Source organism: Peromyscus californicus, unplaced genomic scaffold (assembly GCF_007827085.1).
Source record: "Peromyscus californicus insignis strain IS unplaced genomic scaffold, ASM782708v3 Scaffold_18__1_contigs__length_77618521, whole genome shotgun sequence".
Taxonomy (NCBI): domain Eukaryota; kingdom Metazoa; phylum Chordata; class Mammalia; order Rodentia; family Cricetidae; genus Peromyscus; species Peromyscus californicus.
The window spans coordinates 25,125,433-25,138,326 of NW_026294480.1; positions in this window are offsets into that span (position 1 = coordinate 25,125,433).

A 12,894-nucleotide genomic window follows, 5' to 3' on the forward strand; every position below is an offset into this window, starting at 1 on the left:
AGGAGCAGATCCCTGCAAAGATATAGATGCTGGTCATCAAGAAAGGGTGTAAGAGGGACATAACATAAAAGCAGCTAGGTGTAACACAAACGGGGAACATAGAAAGTTAAAGAGGAGAAAGGGGCCCAACTTCAAACTATTGCCGAGCACCAGCCAAATCTGTCCAATTTTCAGATTCTCTTCTGAAAATCTTGGCAAGGACCTAGTTCACAGCCTCTATTAATATTAGAACATTAAATTTTAATAAGTGGAAAAATGGAATTCATAAGGTTTCTCAGTTGCACCCAGTGGGGAATTGGCCAGTCATTTGTGATTTTACACATCTCTTGGCTGAAACAGACTTACAAATACAGATCTGAGTGCTGGAATACATCATGTAAATATGTGACTCTCCCTCGAGGACTTTCTGTCCCCCAAGTAATGATTGAATTACAATTGACTTATAAATATGATATTCCCACCTGTGATCAACATCACAGTTTTCTTGATATAGTATCAAAAGTATAAATATATCCCAAGTCCCACAAAGGCTTCAGAACCATTTCCCATTTGGATGCAGGTAAAGTAAAGTGAGAATTAGGATTCTTAATTATTTTCACTGTCATGTCACATTTCGGTTGGCACATTTCAGAGTTTGAAGTCTCATCAGCTCTCCATGGAATTGTATGAGACAAAGAGTAAGGAGACGGAGAGAAATGTCTGCCTAAAATCTTCTCCAGCAAGTGATGCCTGGTGCACTGTCATTCTTAGCTCTGATCTATGGGAATCATTTTGATCACCTTATGATGAGAATATTGTAATACATTGTACAGCCACAAAACCCATGCCAGTACACAACTGCATGAAGTCCTTCCCATGCCCTTCCTTTCACTCTGTGCCATATTACAGAAGTACACACTAGTAACCTGCAATACAGCAATGTTTGCAAGTAAATGCTCTTGGAAGGACTCAGATTTTCAGTAAATTAAAAAAAAAATCCTTCCAGATGATACTATTAAAAAAAAAAACAATAAAATCAGAAATCAGGGAATAAATTCTGAGTATATTCCAAGTGTTGACATTTGATAGAAGCACAAGGTGAAGTGTGCATTCTCTTTGATTCCTGCGTCTGTTGACTCTCCAATCTGTCCAGGCTGAATAACTCAACACTAGAACATGGATTTTGGGGTTATATGTATCATAATAAATGCTGGCTTTACTAACACATAAAGCCCAACTTCATTGTTGCCTATGACATCTGAAACAACGTGTGTTCTCTGTGTTGGGTGGTTCAACTTGATCACACAGGCCCCATGCTATTTCCATCTCAGAGTTCTTTATATTCATCTGGTGGATAGTACAAGAAACTACAGCAAGGCCCACTGGTTTCTTAATGATAGTGATCAATAGTCTTCATCTTCCATATGTGGGAATAAGTCATAGAACGCCACCCAGGAGAGGCTTTAGAAGCAGGACATTGCTGGATAGTCATTAACTGCTCAAGAAATGACCCTTCATTGGAAGGATCCCATAAGGATCTCTGCTTCATGCATTATTTGAATTTCTTCCTAGTAACTTTCACATTTAAAGATCTCAACCTGGTTACTGAGGGAGTCATTGTACACACTCCATATGCCATGAGCCTTGTTTGTTATAGGACAGAACAATCTGTTATGCCTTCTCCACAACACTAGACTGGATCACTATAGACCATAGTGGTGCTATTGCTACCATTACTATTAGTGGGAATTGAGGGCAAGAAAAAGTAACAATAATTACAATATATACAAAGAATATCCCTTTTTCTATCCCATTCTTCACTCTTCTTTAATTCTTTTGGTTTATGATAAAATATATTACCCTGTTTTCCAAACAGCTAAGAAGAAATGTTAGGTACTGCTTAAAAAAATACCTTAATCTGTCAGAGTGTCAGTTAACTTCTCAGACCATGATCCAATACAGATGTATCTTTTTATTTACATTTTTCTCAGATTTCAGCAGGTTGTTAGTCAAGATTCACCTCAGATTGCCAGGTTTTACTAATCAAAATAAAATCATTTGCTGTGAATATGACTTTAAGGAATTGTTCTGAGATTGATGACCCTGAGATCTTATAGATCAAGCCTTTGAATTAAAAAAAAAAAAATTAAAATTTACTGAACTACAGCAATAGGGCCAAAAGAGAATAAAACAATGCAAAATACTGACTGGTGATCATGCTGTTGTTGTTAATGCTGTTCTTGCTTTAAAAGAACAACTTAATTAACATGATAATACCTTTTTAAAGATTTATTTTGTTTATTTTTTAACGTGTGTGTGTGTGTGTGTGTGTGTGTGTGTGTGTGTGTGTCCATGAATTCATGTGCTCCACATACATTCATAAACCCATAGAAGCCAGAGGAGGGCATTGTATTCTCTGGAACCGGAGTTGCAGGCAGTTATAAGCCACCAGATGTGGGTGCTGAAAACTAAATCTGGGTTGTCTGCAAAAATAGCAAGGGCTCTTAACTGCTGAGTATATCCCCAACCCTTATAATATTTCATTTGAAGGACTAGTAATGAGGAAATAAAATACGGGAGGTTTGCTATAAGTTTAACGTCATATTATCTTAAAATTATTTAAACCTCAACTAGAAAATCTGAGCAAAGAAGCTTCTTAAAAATAAAGAGAGCCCCGCTGCCTGGCTTGTTCCTCTCGGTAGATCCATCATGAGTATCCATCTCACATGGCTCCCAGCTACTGTACACCATGCGTTGAACAGAGAGTTCTCTCATATTTTTTTTTAAATGGCATTTATTGGTCGTTAAGATAACCCTCTCTCTAACAGCTCAATTTGGCATGCATTTGCTTCTAATTTAAATGATATATAAATTAATTTTGTCTTATGATTTTCATATCACTTTCTGGGATGACTGGAGATACCCTGGAGGGTGATGATACTGAAGTTGGGGATCCCAGTGTTGGTGTTTAGAGAGAAAGAAGGCAATTTTCATAATTTCAAAATCGTTTCTTTGGTTGGTATGTGTGGTCTGAACTTTCAGATCTGGGCAACATATGTTCCCTCTACTCTGAAAAACACCGTGGCAAATTGCCACCATCCAACACAGGGAGAACTGGAGATGTCTAGCAACAAGGAATTAGGAGGATGAATACAAGGGTGTTTCATTATGCATACTACTTAATATAAATGTAGGGCAAAGTGTTTTCTTTCCCAAAAGCTATAAAGCAATGTCTCTTATCGTTCAGCTGCTAATAGTTCAGCCAGGAGCCAAGTGCAACCAAGAAGCAGCGATTGTCAAATAGACACTACACTCTACCAGAGTGGCCTTACTCTGCAGCAGCAGCAGCAGCAGCATTACCTGTGATTTCTATTCTGTGGCTTGTTAGTGGGACATCAGGTTCCAATGGCAGTAGTATTCACTTGGGGACTAGATTCACTCCCTGGGTTCAAATTAACAGCAAAGTTTTACAGATTTCTCAGGAAATATATATATATATATATATATATATATATACACACATATATATATGTATGTATATATATATGTATATATATAACACTGTCAAGATGCAACATATTGTTAAATCACATGTTAAAAAGAAGATCCAGAAGTCACAAGGAAAAAATTAAACTGTCACTGTGCAATGGAAATATTGTTTCTTTAAAAACACATTGTTTACCAAAACAAAATATGTTCTCCATTTAGTATCTCGGTATTAAAATATTTTTAAAGGCAAGCTTGTGTGGAATTCATGAAACCCGAAGCAAGTTTCACACCTTATCTGAGAGCTCATGGCGTCCCTGGGAGATGAAGAAAGGTAAAATCATATTCTTTTTACTATTTTATAAAGAACGAGTCAGAGAGCGGATAGATTATGTGGCTTTTCCAGAGCCACAAAGCAGAAAGGCAGCAGACCCAGAAACGAAACCTTTGACAACCAATTCAGATGTAGAAAGGGTCTGTCGAGCAAGGATATGATCTAGTGTCCCCTTGGCCTTCCAATGTGTCTAACGTATATGTAGCCCGGGGAGAGGAGAAAAAAAAAAAAGAACCCCAATTCATTCTTAAATTTGCTAGGTAATAAACCTAAAATGAATTAAAAGGCGTCTCATGCCATGGCCTTGGGAAAAAACATCCTCTCTCATTGCCATTACAGAGAGAGACGAAATCATATCAAAGTAAGGCAGACAGTTAAAAGGGAATGGGAAATAAAAAGGAAGTGGCCAAGCAGTGCTGGTGGCAGCTGTCTGAAAGGGAACATCAGCAGGATCAAATAACAGAGCTTTCTTCGTTGATTCTTGAAAGCATAAATTGAAAAAAAAAAATGAGAGAAAGAAAGACAGACATGCACACCATTATACAGGATCTAAATACGCATCCACACACGCAGTTTTGTCTGAGCAGGTGTAAATGCCAAGCCTCTCACGGGCAGACCAGATTAAGCACCAAACCCAGATGTCTTTGAAGTCATCCTAGACAGGCACTTACATGGCCTAGTTTGAGATGAGCCAAGAGCCCCTGTCTCCTCAGACCTAGCATGGGGCCTGGAAGCCTTGCCAGTGAAGATGCTTCTGAGGGTTCAGGCTCAAATGTAAATGTGGGACACGGATCGGGTCGTTTTAATCCCGATTTTTATACTATTACACTTGTTCGTCAAGAAGTCATTTGGGAATGACGGGAGCAATTTTTAAAAAAGCCAAGAAAGGAAACATTGCCGATGAGTCTGGAGGGATTTACCCCCCCCCCCCAAAGGGTGAGTCCTACCGTTAGGAGACTCGGCAATGGCTTCAACTCCTTCAAAGCTGTCTCTTTACAATCCTGGAAAGCCGCTGCTGGGCGCTGTGGTAACGAATTCTAGGATCACAATGGGCTCCAAAGCAGCGTGGTAGAAGTTTGGTCTGTGTGCAGTTGAGACCTGGGCCGTCAGTGCTCCATCCTCCCACCTCAGTTCCCCTCTTGGCCCTCACTCCACCTTCACAGCCCTTACACATCTGGACCCTGCCTACCTGGTGGACTTTATCTCTTCAGTGCCTTTCCCTGTGTGTATCCACCACACTTACCCCGTGTTTCAACACGGAATCTTCCAAATATACATATTTTCTTATTTCTGATAGTTTTCACTTACATAGTTCCTTCTGACTGGCAGGGAGTGGGATGGGGGTGGGGATGGGGAATACATGTGCAAAGAAACATGTTTAGCTGCTCACACTGATTGTGCAAGAAACAACCCATCTCTCTTCCAACATGTTATTGTCCACATTACATAGAGCATCGTTTTTATATGTTCCAAGGGCACAGTGTACAGACAGGTCTTGGTTAAAGCCCTTGTTATAGGAGCACTTCAGAAAATTCGACAGAGCAACTGCCCACCAGCTGCAATTCAACCGACTGCCATAGCTCAGAGGCACAAATGGGAAGTCCAGAAGGCTTCAAAGTGGCATCCCATAATTCGCAGAGTCAAAGTAAAAGAGTTCACCATTAAAAACAGAAGGGGCTCCTGATGCCCCACCCCTAGTGGGAGGGGCTCCTGATGCCCCACCCACAGTGGGAGAGGCTCCTGATGCCCCACCCCTAGTGGGAGGGGTTCCTGATGCCCTACCCACAGTGGGAGGGGCTTCTGATGCCCCACCCATAGTGGAGGACCTGATGGCAGCTGATGGCTGCAGAGGAGATTAGGGTGACAGGGGGGTGGTCATTGGTAGGTTGCCCATACGGCAGTGGAGGACCTCATACCTAAGTGTATATGGGCAGCACCAATCAGACCCAAGCTGAAGAACAGCAACAGCAACAGTTGGTAGGGAGATGTAACAAGAGGGGTCCAGGGAAGAGTTGGAAGGAGAAGGACAGGAATAGACTTTACCAAGATACATTGGATACATGAAAGAAATTTTCAAAAATTAAAAGTGTTAAAATCATAGACTAAAGAATAAGTACTATTTCACTTTTAAAATAACGGGACTGCCTGAACTATCATAATGGCCTTTCTCTAAAAAGAAATCCTAGAAAACAGAAATTATTACTTTGGCTTAACAAAATGATTTGTGGGGTTTTTTTGTTTTTTTGTTAGGGTTTTTTGTTGTTTTTGTTTTGTTTTGTTTTGTTTTTAACTTGAATTTTAGCTTTCATGGTGGGAGCTGTGATTTTTACACTTTGTGAAGTTCCTTGGGTACAGAGGGAAAGGTCAGTATGTGGAAATGTGAATAGATACTGAGAATCAGTTCATTACAATTGATTCTGATTGCAGAGGATTATGTGGTGAGAACAGGTAAAGGTAGAGTGACCAGTGTCTTACTTCTAGCTCTGAACTTGACCATGTGCAGTTACTTAATTTAAGAAGCAATCTAGTGTGTTTATTTCATTTTCGTATGGAATTGACAGATCACAAACTATAACCAAGCGCTGAAATAAAATTGTGTCAGATAAAGGCATCGGAAGATTCATTACTGAAACATTTGAAATACACACGTGAGCACTATCTGTTGGTGGGTATGTTTGTTTTCTAAAGTAGCAACAAGCTCTTCTATAAAAACAACTATCGTATCCCTGCCCCATCCAATAGCAGATGAAATCACCACTGCATCCAGGCAGAGCATCCCTAACCTGAAATCTTGGTCTCCAAAATATTCCAATATCTACGTTTTTGGATGCCAGCATGATGCCACAAGTAGAAATTTTCACACCTGATCATGTGTGACAAGGCACAATCAAAACACAGGCACACTAAAAATATTGTATGAAATGACCACTAGGATATGCATACAAGGCATATATGAAATCAATTTGGTATTCCCCCAAGGTATCTTATATTTATGTAAACATTTCAATCCAAAAATATCCAAACTTCAAAACTCTTCAGGTCTCGGGGACTTAGGATAAAGAGATATTCAACCAGTGTGTAAAGCTTCTCAAAATTTTGTTATAAAGCCGGAGAGGGAAGCTACCCACAGGATGACCTTCACCCGTTGGGAACTCTGAATATCTCTGCTTTTCATATGCTTTTCTGTATCTACAGACACCATCCAAGCTGGGATTAATAGCCTGAACATAGTCACGATTTAATCAAAACGTCCTCCGTGCCTACTCCAGGATTGCAGCTTAAGAATTGAAATCCAGTGTCTGCATTTTCAAAATCAAATCCATTCTCTGTGGATTTTTTTTTTTTTTTTTTACACAAAACATCTTGGCACCTGCACTACTGAAAATAGAAGCAATTCTACTTAAGAAAAAGTAACAGTGAATCGGGGATTTGAACAATGGCAATAAAACGCAGTTAAGTGTAGTAGTGCCAGGTTTTAGCCCAGAGACGAGAGTTTTTACGGTGCGTTATAAACTCCCGAATCGGGAGGTTAGTAGATCAGTTCTGTAACTGTGTGGTTCCAGCAGGCAGGGCTCCTTGCACCTTTTATTCTCCTGCTGGGAGATCGGTCTTCCGAGGTGTGGGAACATCCATCAGCCACTTTTGGACTGTTGAGGCACTTCATTTGTCCAAGCGTTCTCTTCATCTTATTCCCTTGCTCCTGCCCCTGTGGACCTCAGAGATCTACAGTCCTCTCCGGCCTCCTAACCGCCATAATGGATCACCAGCTGAAGCATCGTCCAACAGCACTTCTTGCCAGGGAATTATTCTCTCCTGCTTCATTTTTTTCCCCCTTTCACTTGGTGTCTGCTGTTTTGCTATCAGTCCTGCTTGTGTAGTTGCCTAAATGCAAAGTGATGGAACTTGATGGAAAAAAAAAATACTGGCTCATTTCTGAAGGGTCTCTTCGTAACTGGTCCTCTGATTGTTCTGACAAAAGATACATGTATCTAACGTGAAAATTTTGCAAAAGAATATGTATTGTCATCACTGCCCATCTGCTATTTGTGCCCCTCATGGATTATTGTTCAATTATTTGGATGGTCATCTACATTATTAAACAGTGGAGTCCTCTCATGTGGAAAGACTCTTTACTAAAGACAATTTTCGGCTTTAATAAAAAGAAAGTTACATTTTATGAGCAACCAAAGAAAATAGCAGGTACCAAAATTTTAAGAGACCGGAAGAAAGGATATTCCACGTCTGGCGAGGTAGCTCCGTGGATAAAGCACTTGCCGTGGAAAAATAAGGACAAGGGTTCCAACCCTCAGAATCCGCATAAAAGCAGATTGGGCATGGTAACCCACCTTTAATCCCAGGGATCTAGAGCAAGAGACAGGGCTCCCTGGAGCAGACTGGATAGCTGGACCCAAATCCATGAGCTCCCTGCTCAGTCAGAGACTCTACTAATGCGAGAAACCCACGGGTGTCTGGAAAGAAGACATTTATTAAAGAATAAAACAAATACACAAATACAGAACAAGTGAATGCCACTGCTGATCCAGCTGCTGTTCTGCCCAAGGACGATGGGGGCCAACTGCACGCCAATCTCCCCCACAAGATCTGGCTGGACCACCCAAGAGGGAGCGTGCAAACTCTCCTCCTCAGCTCTTAAGGGGTCACAGGCCGACAAGACCACGCCCTAGGGCCTGTTACCATGAAGGCATTGGCTGAAAGGATCCATTCCCACAACGCCTTACCTCAGTGGATAAAACGGAAAGCACTGGAAGAAGATACATGATGTCAACCTCTGTCCTGCACACATCTGCACGTGCACCTCCACACATGTGCATACACACACGGAACCACAAATTCACAGATGCATGCACAGCACACACATAAATGCATGAAAGAAAGAAACAAAACAAAACAAGAACAAAAAGAGCAAGAAACAGCCTTGGTGGTTGAACGACTTGGATTCCACACTCAAATATATAAGCTGAGAAATAAAATGGCTTTGAATAAGTCAACTGAGTTCTTGAGCCTGGCTTCCTCATTTGTATTAAGATGAGCCTAGAGTAGGACACTCCGTCCATTGTAAGCCTAGCAGTAGAGAAGGAAAGTTAAGCCAGTTTCTCCACTTCCTGTTGCCTAATTCCTCTTCCTCGATTCTTTTGTCTGTTGTTGTTTTCAGTACATGTTCTTCCTTTTTTTTCCCTTAAATTTCTTTTATTTTTTTTTCTGATAAACCATTCTTCTGCCTGTCTTTCTTCACAGTCCATTCATTATAGCGCCTTCTCCTCGTTGATTCGTTTTCTTTTTTTAAATAATTTTATTTATTTATTTATTTACTTATTTATTTAACAGCCAGGCAGGCCACAGTTTCCTCTCTCTCCTCTCCTCCCAGGCCCCACCACCAACAACAACCCTCCTCTCTTCCCACCCACCAATCCACTCCTCTGTTTCAGTTTAGGAAAGGGCAGGTCTCCCGTGAGTATCAACAAAACATGGCATATCAAGTTGCAGTAAGACTAAGCACCTCCCCATGTAGTAAGGCTGGGCAAGGTGACCCAGTATGAGGAGTAGGGTCCCAGAAGCCAGCAAAAGAGTCTGAGATAGCCCCTGTTCCCACTGTTAGGAGTCCTACAAGAGTACCAAACTACACAACCCTAACATACATGCAGAGTGCCTAGGTCAGTCTCATGCAGACTCCCTGGTTGTTGGTTCAGTCTGTGTGAGCCCCGGTGAGCCTAGGTTAGTTGATTCTGTGAGTTTTCTTGTGATGTCCTTGACCTCTCTGCTTCCTACAATCCTTTCTCCCTCTCTTCTGCAGGATTCCCTGAACTCCATCTAATGTTAGGCTGTGGGTCTGCATCTGTTTCCATCAGTTGCTGGATGAAGTCTCTCTGATGACAATTGGCCTAGGCACCCATCTGGTCACAGGAGATGGCCAGTTCTGGCTATGTATCTGCTATTGCTAGGAGTCTTAGCTGGGGTCATCCCTGTAGATTCCTGGGAGAGTCCCTTGGGCCACGTTTTTACCTGACCCAGAAATGTTCCCCCTTTCCAGTAGTCTCTTTCACTTTGACAACCACCTCATCCTGATTGCTCATGTTCCCATCTCAATCTGCCCGCAATCCACTCACGAAATATCTCCTATTTCCTCTTCCCAGGGAGATCCAAGCATCCCCTCATGAATTCTCCTTATTACCTAGTCTCTATAGGTCTGTGGATTTTAGCATAGTTATCCTTTATTTTACAGCTAATATCCACTTATGACTGAGTACATACCATATGTCTTTCTCAGTCTGGATTACCTCAGGATGATTTTTTTCTAGTTCCATCCATTTGCCTTCAATTTTCTAAATAACCCTAAAGAAGAAATCCTAGTACTCAGCATGGAGGCTTTCTTGACTACCCACTAAGTTCCCACACAGCAGCCCCATCAGAGATAAAAATGAACCCACCCTACAGATCAATCCCGGAGAATCAGAAAATGCCTGGGCTAGAACTATTTATCACTTTTCGACCCTGGCACTTGTATAGCACCTTCTGATGCTATGAGAGAAGCTGCACCCATGAAATCTCAACAATATGGTACCCTAAACAAGACCTGCATAATGACCATACAAGTCAACATGCCTTTGGGGACTGGGGAATTTTCAAAGGGCCCCACCCCTAGATACAACTATTTATAGGTAATATATGACTGCAGGAGAGGAAGAATCAGTTTTTCCAGGAACAAGACCCCTGATAGATTAACCAGTCCCAACCCGTGTACATGCGAGCCACACTAAACACTCAGTGGGCTGTACACATATAACAATAATAATTACAGAAGTCATCACACAGGAAGTGCTGTGGGATGGTCTGCATGTCAAATCGCTCTGATTGGTCAATAAATAAAACACTGATTGGCCAGTGGCCAGGCAGGAAGTATAGGCGGGACTAACAGAGAGGAGAATGGAGAGAACAGGAAGGCCGAGGGAGACACGGCCAGCCGCCGCCATGACAAGCAGCATGTGAAGATGCCGGTAAGCCACGAGCCACGTGGCAAGGTATAGATTTATGGAAATGGATTAATTTAAGCTATAAGAACAGTTAGTAAGAAGCCTGCCACGGCCATACAGTTTGTAAGCAATATAAGTCTCTGTGTTTACTTGGTTGGGTCTGAGTGGCTGTGGGACTGGCGGGTGACAGAGATTTGTCCTGACCGTTGGTCAGGCAGGAAAACTCTAGCTACAATCATGAATCTGGGAACGAGATGGGGAGAAGTTGAAGAAGGAAGAGGAAACGTGGAAATGATATCAATATAGTTTCCTCCTCAGATATGAAATTCTCAAAAAGAATTTTAACAACAGAAGAATGATCTGGGAAGACCTCGCCACTCCTCAAGCCTTAACACTATTCAGTTGTTAGGCATGGAGAAAAACAAGAAAAGGAACAGTGAGCCAATCCTTACCACCACGTGGGGATCTGTAACCTCCAGGAAAGATCTCTTCCCTTTGGAGAAGCATCTGGGAGTCTTCTTGCACACAAAAGGTGACCTCCCCCACTCCCTGCACCAAAACAGAGAGAACAAATTACCTTTGAGGAAGTATTTTATGTTTCTGTCCCTGAAATAGAAGGAAGAGGAATTAGCTTGGGGAAAAGAAGACTTTTTCTTTTTTTTTTTTTTTTTTTTTTTTTTTTTGGTTTTTCGAGACAGGGTTTCTCTGTGTAGCTTTGCGCCTTTTCCTGGAACTCACTTGGTAGCCCAGGCTGGCCTCGAACTCACAGAGATCCGCCTGGCTCTGCCTCCCGAGTGCTGGGATTAAAGGCGTGCGCCACCACCACCCGGCGACTTTTTCTTTTTAATGCCAATCCATTTGTAAGAAATCCTTAGACCTCATGCGGAACAGGTAAGGATTCATCCACTTCAGTGTCCACATCACCTGCTCTTATATAATATAGTTAACGTATGCTGCCTGTAGTAGAATTAGGTTGGGAGTCTTTTATTTTGACTCTCTGGGACAGGGTTTCTCTGTGTAGATCTGATTGTCCTGGAACTCACTCTGTAGACCAGGTTGGCCCTGAACTCAGAGATCCGCTTGCCTCTGCCTCTGCCTGCCAAGTGATGGGTTTAAAGGTACAAGCCACCATTCCCTACATGCTGGGAGTACTGTAATCAGAGGAGAAAGATGGTTTCAGTTTGTGGGAAAAGTACCAAAGGGAGACCCAGGAGCCAAGAGTGACTATCAGTGGAGAACAGGCAGTAGTACAGAGTGACAGGGAGCCTTGGATCTCTCCCTCTCTTAAGAACAGTCATTCTGGCCACAACCTGCACACACCCAGTAATTTATTGGTCCCTATCAATACACATCAGTGGAACAAGTGACACTTTGAATATTAAAATCTAATACATTTCCTGAAGTCTGAGAGTAAGAACTCTTCCAGGTGACCCTGCCTTTTCCCTGAGCCAAAGTCTTTAGTCTTCTCAACAACCCTTCCCAAGAGCCTTATTTTTTATTTTTTATCTGCATCAACATCTATTGATCTGTTCAAAATTGAATTGCTCTCCTGAGTATAACTGTTCAGGCCTTGTGACCAGGGAGACAATTGTCTAGCTATAGCCGGCTTCTGCCACTCTGCCTACTCTAGTGTCTCGGTTGTAGACCATGGTGCTATGGGGACTGCGAGGTAAACTGTGTTCTTCTGAACCAGACAACTGCAAACCTGGGCACAGGATGTGGACATGCCCCAGTGCAAAATGGGATCAGGTGGCATTTGCTCCTCTGCAGCTACTGAGCACAAGTTAGGACAAAGTACTCTCTTCTTCTCTCTTCTGCTTGGTTCTTTCTAGCTTTTTACTGCAGTGTCCACACAAACACAAACACACGGAGAGTTGTTTATCCTAAAAACTAGTCTTTACAAGCTGTGTAGTGATGAACTACACATTTAACTTCATTTCTTCTAATAGACTTCTGTGTTTTTTCTTATTGATGCACAGCATACACATTACAAATTACAGAAAGAGACAGAAACTATGTAAAGGTCATTTCAAAATAGTGCTAGTCACAGAACAACCATGGTTTGCGTTTTAGTCCATCATCTTGCTAGTCTGTTCTAAATAAGTT